This window comes from Epargyreus clarus, unplaced genomic scaffold, assembly GCF_041222505.1.
Source record: "Epargyreus clarus isolate Ecla_fem2 unplaced genomic scaffold, WU_Ecla_fem_2.2 ptg000015l, whole genome shotgun sequence".
In the NCBI taxonomy this organism is placed as follows: domain Eukaryota; kingdom Metazoa; phylum Arthropoda; class Insecta; order Lepidoptera; family Hesperiidae; genus Epargyreus; species Epargyreus clarus.
The window spans coordinates 8309133-8321879 of record NW_027332223.1 but is presented as its reverse complement, the minus strand read 5'-3'; the positions used below and the strand labels follow the sequence as shown (position 1 = coordinate 8321879).

Here is a 12747-nt window from a genome sequence, read left to right as displayed (position 1 = left end):
ACTTTGGATTTTAACTTTAGATTAGGATATTAACTTTAGATTGTAAAGCCTTATCTTTTGTATCAACCTTTTAAAATGGTACGCTCTTCGTAATTCGCATTCAAGGGCGCCACCTTGTGCCTTTTTGTCCTATAGCAGCAAAATGGAGCGCTGCAGTGTTCTGGACTGTCATAGCTTTGACTTGTTTTGCATGTGTCTTGATTTTCTTCAACACAAATTTCAAGAAGGATATCCGTCCTAAGAGGGCTTGGCGGTAGACGGAAAAAATCTCAAAGGTATGTGAACTCTACCATTACGCACTTGGCCAGCGCGGTGGACTATGGTAAATCCTTCTCATTCTGAGAGGAGACCCATCAGTGGGACAGTAATGGATTGACGATGACGAACAAACGGTAGAATGAGCATGTAACAATAGGCTGACAAAATGCAGTTCTTGGCTGTGACTATCACATGACTGCACACATTTTTATTTTAGACTACACTACGCTCACCAATGCCGATCAGTAAATGAAGGTACAGATTAGCGGCTAACGTATGTTCGAAGTTTTCAAAGTGTTTATACGACTGTTATGTAAGTAATAACAGAAAATAGGGAATTAACTTGTCTTTCAGAGCTGAAACTCAACCACTCGCGATCACTCGTCATAACGTCCGAACCTAATATTTCTTTTATTTGCAGATCCCTTAAGTACCTACTATTTACACAAACCGGGGAACTGTTCCATCACATAAGATAACCTAATATGTGTAGATAAACCTAAAACTATGCTATAATAGACTTGGACCCCTATATTGGTCTTTTATTTTACCATTTAAATTAGTTTTTTATTTTTCTAAAGGTATTACAAAGAATGGTTTATTCTATAAAACAAAACCATTAGAAGCGGTTTTTCTTTGTACCTATATAAAATAAGTTTCTCCATAGGCATACATTACATTTATCTAAATTGCCAAAGTAAGAACAAACTCTACAAAACTTACGTTCAAGCCTGAAAAGATTAGTAAGTACCTACTTGTACTACTTGTACTAAAGGGCATTAGAACAACTGATAAGTACCTACTTATCAGTTGTTCTAATGCCCTTTAGCTACGTGTACACAAATAAGTATGTAAATTACATACGCCCATTTTCTAAACTTATTTTGTACAGTAACAGAACATGTAAAACTTTTACACGTTTGTAGTTTTCGAAATGGCCTAACTAATTTTCCGCAAATTTTTGGTTCATGTTAGAGCACTTTCCAGGAAGCAACTTTTTAAGCCAAAAATATTTCAGGTCATAAATCAACTTCAGGTACAATCCGTTCTTGTCCCTGTAGTTCCGGGACTAGAATAGGGCTACGTTATCCCCTACTTGTCGTAGGAGGCGACTAAAAGGGGGCTTCCGGGGTTGCGGGCGGCAAGAATAGGAGCTCGAACCGTCCAGCAAGCGACCCCGGGAAGGACGGCGGTATGTGTGGTCGCATACCAAAAATAAAAATCCCACATAACCCGGCGTCGCTCCCACGTCGTCGGATACCTTTTGAAGGTTTCCCCCTCGAGAAAAAAAAAAGGTACAATCCGTTCTATATGGAGTTGATTTTAGATGATGATGGGCGGCCATGACCATTTACCGTCAGAACTACATGTTTGTTTGCTAGTCTTAACTTTTAAAAGAGTATCCATAGGCATAATGATTCATCATAAAGTTACCGAAACACAAATATCTATTACATATAATATCTACATTAAGGCCTTATAGTAGGTATCTAATATAGTAGATACCAATAGTTTGCAGCTACTTCACTTTAGATCACTCGTCAAGAAAGGAATTTATCAAATCTAACCAACTCTGAGAGTTACTAAACAATTTTGCGTCTTTGGTTGTTGAAAGCATGACTGCTAACTATCCTGAGAAACGACCGTGACAAGGCAAAGTAGTAAATTACCGAGCAGACATGTTTACAACGTCTGCTGCTAACCACCAAGGAAACTAAAATCTAAGATAATTTACTGAACAAAGGTTACAGTTCTAATTATCCATATGCGACACATAAATCCAAGTAATGAAACTCACAAGCCAGATGTCGACAATACAAATGCAAAATAGAACAAGAAAATGCAAATTATTCATTTCATATTTCTCTTGTGGCACTACCATTTGTTTGAGGCACGTACATTGTACAATACTCATAATATCAGCGATACTACAATAACTTAACCAAGTCGACTTGGGAATTTGTATCACTACGATGCAGTTGTACGATTCATCTTAACAAAACTTTACGTTTTAAAGTTTAAAACCGCTTTAAAATCTTACTACAAGTTTCTGTGGAAACTCGCGGAAACATTCTTATTCTTAACTTTTTCCTTTATTCCTACTTACCGCAATACAAATGCGACATTTCTTTTTAAGAATTAAAATGAAGTCTTGACTTTTTGACGCCTCAACTCTTTTTTATCGTCGCTTAAAATATGGGCTCAATAATAACTTTGACATTGACTTACTACCATTTGACAAAGGCTTTAACCAACTTATCAATTTGAATAGTTTAATAAATATTTAATAAACGGCTGAATATATTATATGGTACTTCCCCAGGTACTACCACTAAACCTACTTGCACCGTGAAGTACTTTTTGCGTTTCGGTGGAAAGCTGAGTTACATAATAACAGGCGATCATCTTAGTCATTTAAAGGTTTTAGTCCTTACGGTTTGAACCATTTGTGGTCGACTCCGGCGGCACCACCGCCATCGTTAAGCGCTACTGTGTTCTGCTATTGGTAAGGGAGACATACTTATCCGAAGCGCTCCAATGTAGTCCTCAGAGAGAGCAACGCATTTGTGGACAACCTCGAGAATGTAATCTCACCATTTATCATCAGATGGACTGAATAAGTATAAATAAATATTACTTCAAGATTATTACACGAGTGGTCGAGGCACATTTATATAGATAACGTTTGTACATCGTTATTGTAACAGTCCTAAACGATAGGCATTTCAATAACTGCCCGCTATACCCAGATACGACCGCAAAATTCAGCTTTATAACAGTTATGTGCAAAGCGAACTGGTAAACTATAACTGTTTGCATTCCACCAACACATTGAATCGAAAACGTTCCAACCAAAATTAATAAGCTGTATATCGTATCGTTTCAAACCTCTGAGAGTCGTGAACACATAAAATATAGAGTATAAATATTTTAATATTAAATAACTCATGCTGAGCTTCTTAGATTTATTATTCTTACAAAATTGGTAAACGCTATAGATAATTGTTAAATAAACCTAATTTTGATATCCGCATAGAAACCGAAAAAGAAGTTAGAGCGTATCTCTCCTCTACATATAAAAAAAAAACAAATTATTCTGGACTGAATTTTATTAGTCAACCCATTTGCAATATGCTTTTTGACATATTTAATTTGATATAAAAAAACGTTTCACCCATTTATGCATTAAGCAGCTCGGTGCAGGTCGTCTTATATAAGGATCTTCTACAAAATAGATTTTAAATGTTCGATACACTTTAATGCTATTTTTCTCATTCTACTTCACATATTTTTAAAACTTAATATATAATATGTATTATACGATATACGGTGTCTACTTGGTAAAACAAACAGTTACCTGTGCATTAGAATGTTTAAACTAAACCTAAATATATATATAATCAAAGAAATAAATAAATATATAAACGCGGTTATGACCAAAGTCCCTCATACATAGTTAGAAGTGCGCGCAGCAAAAGCGTTGGCGTATCGTAAACTATATTAGTCTGGAAGTCTGGAAGGTCCTCGGACGGGTCACCACTTGTGGCAAATCATTTTACACTTTTAGTGCTCCGGCGGACAGGACGCTTTTATCACAGGGAACAGTCGTTAAACTTTGCCAGCGACTTTCAGCACAATGCCAAAACATCCGTAAATAATTTTTCAACTAATTAACTAAAGTTGTGTTGTTCAGTAAGGCAGTGATAGCCTAGTGGTTAAGAAACTCGGCCTCTCGATCGAGGGGTCCGAGGTTCAAATCCCAGGCACGCACCTCTGATTTTTCAAAGTTACGAGTATGTGCATATGTGCATGTGTGCATTACATATACATACACGCGCACACACACACACACACACACACACACACACACACACACACACACACACACATATACACATACACAGTCACCCAGTACTCGAAGAGTCATATTATTTTTAATATTTAGTGTTGTAGCTTGTAGAATGTAATTATTATTAGTTGTTACCCAATATATGTTATTTAGTATTTATCTTCATTTTTGTTTGAAAAAGAACGAATTGACCGAGGTAGGGGAGCCAAGTCCTGAACTCCCGCATAACAACTCAGGGAGGAGGGAGTGGCTGAAAAACAGCGCTCCATAGGATCGTAATCCTGTGGTAGCAATAGCTGAGGCACTTCCTTTTGCCTAGATTATAACCACAAGTAGTAAGCAATTATTATTATTTCTTTGTTTTTTATCTCTTTTGTGTATTCTTATTATGTTATATTTAAAGAAAAAACATGTTTCATTTTAAGTTTAGATTATGTTGTTGTAATTTTTAAGGCAATAAAATGTTTTTATTATTATTATTATTATATTAGAAATTAGTTATCACTTGCTAAACGGTGAAAGAAAACATCGTGAGGAAACCTGCATACCTGAGAGATTTATAAAAATAATCTCAAAGGTATGTGAAGTCTACCAATACGCACTTGGGCAGCGCGGTGGACAACGGCCTAATCCTTCTCATTATGAGAGGAGACCCGTGCCTAGCAGTGGGACAGTAATGGGTTGATGATGATGGTTTCGTTCAGTAAGGTATGGTAAGGTCTCGTTGAATTATAAAGGGAAAGAAAATAAAAGGCATGTTTGTTCGACTTGTTCGTCATCGGGTAAAATAATGGAACATACGTACATAAGCTTAAAAACATTATCCTCCACAATTGGGTAAAAAACAAAAACGAATTAAACACCAAAATATGCTTTAAAAACAAATAGTAAATTCATTATGGCCACAGAAAATATTTCGCTTTTAAATACTGCCGACTGAAATTGTTCTAATACTTACAAAGTTCAGTAAATAAATATTTTGCGGCTTATGTTAAATGCAGTTAAACGAAGCGGTTGCGGTCAAGGGAAGTTATTTTAGTTGCGCGGCTTCGGCAAATATTCGTAATTATCGGTTTTTCGATTTCAGTTTCGTGCACGCTGTCGCGTTACCGATCGCTTGCTATTCTATATTCACTACTAGTATGTTTTAAATTGAATGCAATCAGGGAAAAGTGCTGCACCTTATTGGAAAAGATAGAAAATCTATTTTTTATTTTTAGTACAAGCAAAATGTTGTTAAATATGCTTTAAAAGCAAGTTGTCAATTCATTATTGGCGCAGAAAATATTTCGCTTTCAACTATAAAACAACTGAAATTGTTCTAATACTTAGAAAGATATTCAGTAAAGAAATATTTTGCGCCTTATGTTAAATGCAGGTAAACGAAGTGGTTGCGGTCAAGGGAAGTTATTTCAGTTGCACGACTTCGGCAAATATTCGTAATTGTCGGTTTTTCGATTTCAGATTCGTGCACGCTGTCGCGTTACCGATCGCTTGCTATTCTATATTCACTTCGAGTATGTTTTAAATTGAATGCAATCAGGGAAAAGTGCCGTGCCTTATTGGAAAAGATAGAAATATATTTTTTTTATTTGTAGAACAAATAGATGTTAAGTGATTTTCGTTGTTAGCAAAGGAATATGGGAACCAGCTGAAGTTTTGTTCTTACCGAACGCCGCCGAATGAGTACCTGTCAGATAATCAAATTAGACAAGTTGCTTTACTAGGCTTGAAGACTAAGTTAGCTTGGGCAGAGTTTATCCATCCACAAAGTTAGGCTAAGTTGAACGTGTTCGAGAATGGCATAGTGACCACTGATATATTAATTTTATACGTGTACGTGTTTCGTAGACGTTAAGCCTACGAAGCCCACTAATGGGGACCCAATTGTTATTGAATCCGACACGGATTGGCCAGTAACATTATTCCCATATCAATCTTTAATGGAGCAGGGTGGTGGAGTGATGATTGATTGATGATTGATGATTGATGATGATGATGATTTGAAGGTAGTAGAACCCTTTGTGGTTCGACTCCGACGGCACCACCGCCACACCTATTTCTACCTAATAACAGCAGTGTTAGGCGCTGCTGTGTTCCGTTTTGAAGGGTATGGTAAGGGAGACATACTTTTCCGAGGCATTCCAGCTTAGTCCTCAGGGGTAGCGGCGCATCTGTGGCCGACCTCAGGTAGGAATATCTCATCCTATCTGGAGTTTATTATAGATGTCCATGGTCGGCAGCAGCCACTTACCATCAGGTGAACTGTATGCTCGTCTGCTACTCCTATATTATAAAAAAAGAGATCAATGTGAAGAGAGACCCGTGCATTGGAACGTATGTAACGTAGAAGCGAATATATTGTGTCTTATCCATCTATTCAAATTAGAACACAGGAGCATGACACCGCTATTTTTTATAATATAGTAGCAAATGAGCATGCAGTTCACTTGACGGTACTCTTACCGTCAAGTGAACTGCATGCTCATTTGCCTCTGCAACTACCGCCAATTGACATCTGTAATCAACCCAAATAAAGTCGTACTTCAGGTCAGCCAGAGACATAAAACTATCCCTTAGGACTAAATTAGAACGCCTCGAATAAGTATGTCTCCCTTACAACCTTACTGCCTCAATTCGGAACACAGCAGCGCTCAACATTGCTTTTATTAGACAGAAAAAGATGACGAACCACAAAGGCTTCTTACGACCTTCCAAAGGTTGAACTTCTACAAGACTAATATGGGTGTAGGATTTATTATCTTTGAAAGAAATGATTTAAAGGAAATATAAAGAAGATTGAAAACAACACAAACACAAAGAAAAAATGTAAAATTTAAATAAAGCGCATTAATTTTCGAACACTACCTATCATCAATGTAATCCTTAATGTAACGTAATTAACTCGCATAAACCAATCCAATGTTTCAATTTTCTTGATACTAATATCAGGCAACTGGCAGTTAAAAGCAGAGTGCTTTATTAAGCTTGCGTGCTTTATTTCGACCCACTTTAGGTACAATTGTAATAGGTACCTTTCTGTCAAGTTATGAAATGGACGGCTATTTATTGCGGCTAAGATACAATAATAAATTTTATTTCTTATTTCAGGTTTATCGCGCTGCAGTAACTTTCCATCCCTATTGTATTTCATTGAGGGTTGTTTTTATAGGACCTCAAGCTTAAAGCACCTTCCGCTCATTTTAAACAAGGCGTGATCAGATTTACAGATGATATAACAATCCTTATTATGAGGTAGTAATTTATGAAATTTATGCAGAAATGTATCCTATTCCTAAAATATCAATTCTATTAAAAATATGTAAACATTTTACAATATTGGAGATACTTCACCTACAATCTCCATATTTTAGAAAATTAAAACAATATACATTTTTATGGGTAGGTATTAAATGTGAGCCGTCACGGGACGCCTGGCAGATGTGAAACATCGACATTATTTTGTAAAAGTAATATGCAGAAAAGGACATATTGTGATAGGAACTAAATATGTCATAATGATAAAATAAAATATTACGATTTTTTCCAGATAACGATGACTATTTATTGAATTCGATTGCGCATGGCGACGCGTCGCCACACCGTACACACTACTGCATATAGACTGTTTATATATACCATCGTATAGCGTGGCGTCGCCACGCCAGAAATCGGTTTTACGTGCGGCTATAGATGTTTCACATCAAAAATACAATTAAAACGAATTACTATTCAAAATATATAGCTGTAACTACGAATATTTTTTACGAATTTTACTACGAACTATTTATATTTCATTAAACGCATTTGTATCAACGGTTAATCCGAATAAAAACATATTCATTGACTCCACGTTTCATTTTAATTAGCAATTATCTTTGAAAATGCTCTTGACTTGATGGAGCTCGTCCGAATATTGATATTTATGATACAGCTTTGGAATTGCAAACTAAGATTAATTCTCCAGACTTGCAAATGAATGCAAGCGAAGCGCAGTATATTCTAAATAGGTATATAAATGGAGAAAAATGTATTACAATTCACATCAGTGAAGCTAGCCTCCTGCTAGTTAGTAAGCCTATTCATATGACTGGCATATCTCATATAAACAAACAATTTTGCATTGCAAATGACTAAGACTCACGTACATACAAATACGAGTACCTATATGCGACTACAGCGCATGTAGTCTCGATAAGTAAATGAAGAAATATATTATGGTTCCGACCAGGTGCCAACAGTCTCAAGGGAAAGCCGGCTCATGTATCATGTATGTATGTACTCTAAATGTATTGGTATTTATGAGCAAACGATTTTGGCATTGTGTACTAAGATTAATCAAGCTTAACCAAGCCTGGATTTGGAAATCTAATGCTGAAACAGCGCAGTGTATTTTCAAAGGGTTAATGAAGAATGGTGCTTATGGTCCGCACGAGGTGATAAGTAAGTCTCTTGGGAAAGCCTAGTTATTATATGTTCGGAATAATAAAGATTTATCTCTATAATGCGGATGCACGCGAATACATATACATCTTCGGTTTTTGTAACCAATAATATTGAAGAGACGATAGTATTTCTGAACTAGTGGTCCGCGGAGACACTAGAAGTGATCCACGATGATAAGCAGGACGGTCCATTAGGACAAATGAAAGAGAACCTTTGCTATAGATCATAGTTTTTTATATTATTAAAGTAGGAAACATGCATAGTAAGTAGCGGCCGCTGCCGTGTATAGCCATCTGTAAAATCAATCCCAGATTACAGCTCTACTAAAAGAGAACCTTTGCTATAGATCATAGTTTTTTATATTATTAAAGTAGGAAACATGCATAGTAAGCGGCCGCTGCCACGTACAGCCATCTGTAAAATCAATCCCCGATTACAGCTGTACTAATAGCATAAATAGAATAATACATAATTTATTATCATAGTTATTTTGAAAATATTTTGACGTTGTAAGCATATGTTGATTATTTAAAAATATTAAAAACTATATCGTATCGTATTACCTTTTAAATGGTTACGTTTACCGTCATAAATGATTATTAGATTTTATACACACAACCAGTGTTTTATTATTTAACAGATTGGGTTATGAAAAACCTTGTAAAATACACACATGCATATGATTCGCCCTATTCTGCAATTCAGAAATATCCGCATTCGTTTTTATGTTGTATGATGGCTTACCCTTTTTACTTTCCGAAATCTGTTTTTAAGTTAATTGAAAAGGTGCCTCATTCTCGCGTGATCACCTTCCTGTCGATAAGCCGCTTATAAGGATATGAGAGCGTTACGTTATAAAAATGCCGGAAAACGAGGCAACACGTCGAATTATTTATTAATTGTTTAATTTAAGTACTGAAATTTTAATATAAAATTGATAAATAATGAAATCATCATTGAGAAATACGAAAGTAGGTATACAATTACAATTATATTACGACCGATTTGCCGACGGAACGTCACGCCGCATGAGGTCCATTAAGGATAATTGGGATCGAAAAAGTATTATTAACTGATAATTTTCTTTTCATTATCTGCATTTCTTTCTTGTCGAACAAATTAAAAGTCGTTATAATATAGGCTGTTGTAATTTGGTGTTAAGAGACAGCTGTATAATTGGGAAGTTAAAATTAAACTTTGCTTGTATTATTTTACAGTTTTAATTGTAGTTTTAAATGTGTTTTATAATTAATCACTCAAGAGATTATTTATTTTTTACGGAAATATATGTAAAATTCACACCTTATATGTAAAGTCCAAAATAAAATCAATATTTTACGATGATGATTCTTAAAAAAATAAGTAACATAAAACGTAAAACTAATAATAAAAATATATATTTACCTATAATATTAAAATGTATCATACTTATTAAGCAAAAACAACTAGTTTTAAGTTAAATAAGTTTTATATTGTTTTCGCGGCATTCTGTCCGACCGACAATCTTAAAATTAAAATAATAAAATAGTGGATACAATTGATGATTAAAACTTACAATTATTTACTTACATATAATGTTTTCATCCAGAATTGTATGCAGGAAACTTTTAAAAGTTTTAGTTTACTCCATTTGTTCGTTATGAGAAAGTTTTTTAAAATCACTAAAACACATCTGCGTACATTATATACACACACTTTATAAGTACCTTTTACTTTTATTGGTTAGTAAAAGATAAAAGATAGATCACTCGGGGACTGTCCCGACGCGTCCGGACCGGCGACCGCTTCAGAAGCTGCCAGCACAAACACTGAACAACTGAAAATCGCAGCCCTTTAGCGATGTACGTACGACCGGAAAATGTGAGCCTAACGCTTTTTCGCTATGAAACTCCCATGTTTTCATTAAGCGAATCAAATACAGGTTGAATGTAAAAGAATTATGTTTTTCTAATTGTTTTAATCGCGGTTGAGCGACCGCCTTCTCTGAAATGTTTTTACGTTATCATACCCTACATTTGGATTAGATCTTGATTCCGATTTGTATAATATTTTATCGCTAAATGCGCATTTGTTTTAAATTAATGTCGTACAATAAATAATTTTATTTTGGCTCTACAAATCAAATTTTCTAAAAAAAATCTTGTATTACTTAATTTGTTATAAAATAAAATTAAAACAATTACTTTCTTCAGTGCTTATAACAATAAAGTAATGAAACAAAAATATTTTTGTTTTGTACAACTTCCATAATAAAAAATACTTATCTATCAAAAAGCTACTATCACACACCTACTTATTTGTTAGCGCAAAGCAAGCGTGGAATGTTTCTATTAAAATTTTCCTAAAGCTTTTCTTTGATGTACCTACGCAACTGAAGTGAATTGTTCTAAGATTTATTTATACGACACGCTATAACGATTGTGGTGCTCTCGTCTTTCTGTTCATAACAGTGCTCGGTTATTTAATTAAATTAAGGAATTATTTTTGTACCAAATATATAATAAATTAATTAATTTGGTCAAGTCAACATATTATGTTGAATATAGTAATTGTGTCTTTATACAAATGATTTTTTCTTTAATAATTCATTATTCTTCATTTGATAATTATCTTGGACCGAAATTTCGACTGAAAAAAAATAAATGAAGCGTCGTGATGAAGATGATACTAGTAACAGTGGCTAGAAGTGTAGTAGGTACTTTGTAATTGTCCCTGTAGTCCCAGGACCAGAATAGGGCTACGGTATCCCTTTCCTGAAGTAAGAGGTGACTAAAAAGGGCTTTCAGCGTTGTGAGCGGCGAAAATGGGAGCTTAAACCGCCCGGTCAGCGACCTCGGGAAGGACGGCGGTATGTGTGGTCGCATACCGTGTTATACACCAGACGGTGTGCTGAATCAATTTCATCTGGGCGCAGCCCGACGGGACTGCACGCTGAGGACTCCGGTTGCGATCCTATGGACATCCCGGATCTACGCATCGCCGATGACGGCCACCGAAAGTTTTAGTGCGGTAAAATTCCCACATAACCCCGAGTCGCTCCCACGGCACCGGGTATCTTTTGAAGGTTTCCCCCTCGAGAAAAAAATGTACTTTGTAATTATGTATGCAGCAGTAGCAGTGATAGCCTAGTGGTTAAAAAACTCTCGATCGAGGGGTCTGAGGTTCAAATCCCAGGCACGCACCTTTGATTTTTCAAAGTTATGTGCATATTAGAAATTAATTATCACTTGCTAAACGGTGAAGGAAAACATCGTGAGGAAACCTGCATACCTGATAGATTTATAAAAAAAAAAACTCAAAGGTATGTGAAGTCTACCAATACGCACTTGGCCACCGCGGTGGACTATGGCCTAATCCTTCTCATTATGAGAGGGGGAGAGGCCCAGCAGTGGGACAGTAATGGGTTGTTGATGATTGATGATGATGAATTATGTATGTGTTTGTATCTATGTTGCAGTTCTCGAGGTAAATATATAGTTAACTTGTGTTATGCGTTGTGCTTAAATAACTTCGTAGTAGTTGTAACTCCTCCCTTCGGAAACGGATGCACATAGTTTTGGTTGACGACTCCACTTTACTTCAAATTAAACCGTCCAGAAATAAACAAAAAGTAATTAATTAAAAAAAAATGACATTCAATACTACTGGCAATTTTAAGGACAGTTTAATTGTTTCTATGTATATTTCTGTAAATATTTTAAAATTGTATAGACAAGTAATTATATCGTCTTATCTTTAATCTACAACATTAGTATTTCTTGCTAAGTACTACGAACATTTTCAGAGATTGAATTGATAGAAGAGGACGTGAGAAAAATTATTAGTAGTCACGCACAAACCATAAAACTTGATTTTAATAGCAAAATATTTTGTAGCTGTTATTAAATTAATTAATTTCACAGAAATAATTGACTATTTGAATTAATATATACCTACTTAGATATAGTTTTATAACAGAATAGTCCGCGCCAAACTGCTAGTCCGCTCTGAAGTTATTGCGAGCAGTATAGTCATACAATTTGATATGGCGACGTAATTCATTTCTACATATATTCAGATCGGACAAGCCGTTTTACGTGGACTATAAAGGATCTCTATTACTAATACAAATTAAAAATTACTATTTTCAAATTTTTATTTGTTATCGAAGTGAAATTTAAAGGTACATAGAGGTAAGTTCTATGCCATGTTTC

General features: G+C 35.2%; 1 protein-coding gene across 1 annotated transcript in view; it reads right to left on the bottom strand.

The window, feature by feature from the left end:
- The window catches only part of NGR-A31 (neuropeptide receptor A31), a 136018-nt gene extending 125670 nt beyond the window's left edge, over positions 1 to 10348 (bottom strand). Inside the window, exon 1 of the mRNA XM_073080849.1 lies at positions 10124 to 10348. The gene's annotated coding sequence lies outside the window, so the exon portion shown is untranslated. The remainder of the gene's footprint in view (positions 1 to 10123) is intronic.
- Between the last annotated feature and the right edge of the window lie 2399 nt (positions 10349 to 12747).